Here is a 2953-nt window from a genome sequence, read left to right as displayed (position 1 = left end):
CCTAAAGCAAGAAAAATATCCTATAAACAAAATTTTGAAACAATCGCAATCATTATAATCCCTTCAACACAAAGGAATTAGAGGCGGTGGCTTACTCATATTCTAAAATAAGATTAAAACCACATATGCAAGCCAAACTAAAATTATATAACTCACTAATCTAATGTGTCGACCTATAAACTAGAGCCTCCGCATAGGAAACCCAACCACATAACCATAATACCACAATTTGGAAGAGAAATACATTCCATAAGTTCAAATACATGAGGAGTTGAACATCTAGGCATGTGAGAAAATGAGAAGGGTATATTCTCATAACATGATATACCATATGACAAGTCTGCCTTATGATATGTCATGTGCCTCCTTAATTTCTTAATATATGCCTTGTTCTCCAATTTATAGTGTGAATGGATAGGTTAGTAGTATCCCTTTCCATTGATACCAATGTTTCTCACTTTCAAGGAAGTGATTTGGTTGGCATAAATATATACTAAGGAGTTATTATCCCATGGTACTTGATAAATATTCACATAGGAGAATTCATTTGATTCTTGGTTTATCCACTCAATCATTGATGGTAAGAGAGTGTCAGCTAGAGTGGTGTTCATGAGGTCCATATGGCATATGACAATGTTTGAATTCCCCCAGAAGATCAAGTTTTGAATTCGAGACTTTATATTGATTTTCAACCTTGTAGTAATTCATATGATTCAACATAATCATTGGTTGATATACCAAGGCCCCATGCAAATGAAGTTTCTATTGTTCCTTTAGTGTTCATGATAACCCCTCCTACACCTGCCACCCCACAATTCTTGGACATTTTTATTTGAAAACATTAAGGATATTAACCTCACAACTCTAATCCTTTGTACACATTCTCATTTGCGGAAACATTATTTGCTTCATCAATTCTAAAAATATTTTTGTGAAGATTTTAGGACTCCTTGGAGGTTGTTGTTTTAAAGATGGAATCTCCTTGACATTTTGTATTCTCCTTAGCATATTCATTCTATTGTCAGCATTGGTCATGATTTCTAACAATTAATTTAGGTTCTAACGGAATTCATGTACTAGAGTATTATTACACTAAGGACTATACTCATACATCTTTAGCATTTTTTAAGAAGAACAAAATACTCAATTTTTGTACTTTATTGGGGGAGTGCAAATGGCATTATGAAGGGTCATGGAGGTCTCTAGGTCCCCAAGTTAATATTAAGGGAGTTTCTAATGATTAATCTTGACTTGTGGTCATTATTATCACTTATGTGTGTAAGAGACTAAAAGGTCACATCTCTTACTTTTATGACATTATATACAAGACTGTGTACATGTTATTTTTAGTATCACAAACATTAAACATATTGAATATCTTTGCTTATAGTGATATTTTTGTGTATTTCACAAATTCATTATTTAATAGAGATCCTAAATGTAATACCCCTTTATAATAGAACAAATGATATTCAAATATAAAGTAAAATTTAGTGGAAGTGAGAAACAATGTATTGTGAGCATATGGGTAGTGTAGTGTTTTAGGTGATGCTCCATTGCAATGAATGGATTATGTAAGAATGACACAAGTGAACACAACCAATGTATAAAGTTGAAAAGAAAATTGCTTAGGATTGCTACTCATATGGAAGATGTTGGCATTCATTGCTTATAAAAAATGGAAAAACACATGTGGATGGTACAAAACGTAACCATGACATTCCTTAGAGACATTGTGGCTCATATAAATGGGGACTATATGCAATTTAATGTGAAAATAACAATGAAAATGAAATAATCACAAATATCATTCATGTCAAAACTTAGTTCCACGTTACCCAAATTTATTGAAACATAAATCTTAAACTAATATTTATGTGTGAGTGCGCATACATATCCATAAAATAAGATAAAATATGATAACTATATTAATATCCAAAAAATCACCACAAAGTATGTCAATGGGACTCCTAAGTAGAATGTTGTCAATATAAAGGAATACCAAACTATCTTGTATATAAAGAACAAGAAGTAAATTAAAGCATGATGTATATGCTAAAACATGGAAATGTTGAAAATAACAACAAGAAATAATAAAAATAGAATCTAGAAATTCCAGTTTAATTTGTCCTTGAATTAAACTAAGAATTAACATTGAATTCTATTCTCATAGCAACTTGTAATAGTTAATTAGAGTGAGTTGACTTAGTTAACTTAGGAATTTCGAGTTGGAAGTGTTTCTGAAGTCTTGTATATGTTCTCCCTATATTATAGGGGTCCAGGATGAGTTAAGTATGAGTTGTCATTAGTTAACTCAGGTTACAGAGTTAAGTCCAATTAAATTAGTTCCAAACTGTTTGAGGAACCAATAGTGAGTTAACGGTTAGTTGATGCACTAATGCATTAACTAGTGCTACTCCAGTTAACTGAAGGTTCCCTCATCAGAAACTCATGCATGTCGATTCTGAGAAAGACCCAGTTGAGACTAGAGTGCAGGGACAGTGTACTATTAGTTGTATAATTTTCTGAGTTGTACAGATGGTGCATGCAATCAAGAACTGAACCTTAAATGGACTATGCAGTTTTGGATGCACTGGTTTCCCTTTAAGATGGGCTAATCATCCATAGGAATTGTGTAAGGAAATAGGAGGCTTGGAGAGCAGAGAAGAGGCCTGGATTTGGCTTGAGATTGCTTGTGAGCTGGAGATTGATTTTACTGAGTGTGGGGATTGTTCTTGTGAGAACAAGCATCGTATTATCATCTTGGATTTCTGATTTAATGCAATACAGATAGTGGGTTTTGGGTTGTGGCTTTCCCCACATATGTATTGTGTTATGTGCCATTGATGTTCTTCCTCTTGTCGATTATTATTTTGCTCGATCTTTATGGGTTTCCGTTGTAAAGAATAGAAGTAGATTCTCGTCTCTTTTTTTAGTAGATTACATGAGCTTG

The sequence above is a fragment of the Pinus tabuliformis genome, chromosome 6, assembly GCF_031772625.1.
Source record: "Pinus tabuliformis cultivar Carrire ecotype Pingquan chromosome 6, CPIR1, whole genome shotgun sequence".
Classification (NCBI taxonomy): domain Eukaryota; kingdom Viridiplantae; phylum Streptophyta; class Pinopsida; order Pinales; family Pinaceae; genus Pinus; species Pinus tabuliformis.
Note: the sequence above shows the minus strand (reverse complement) of the source record.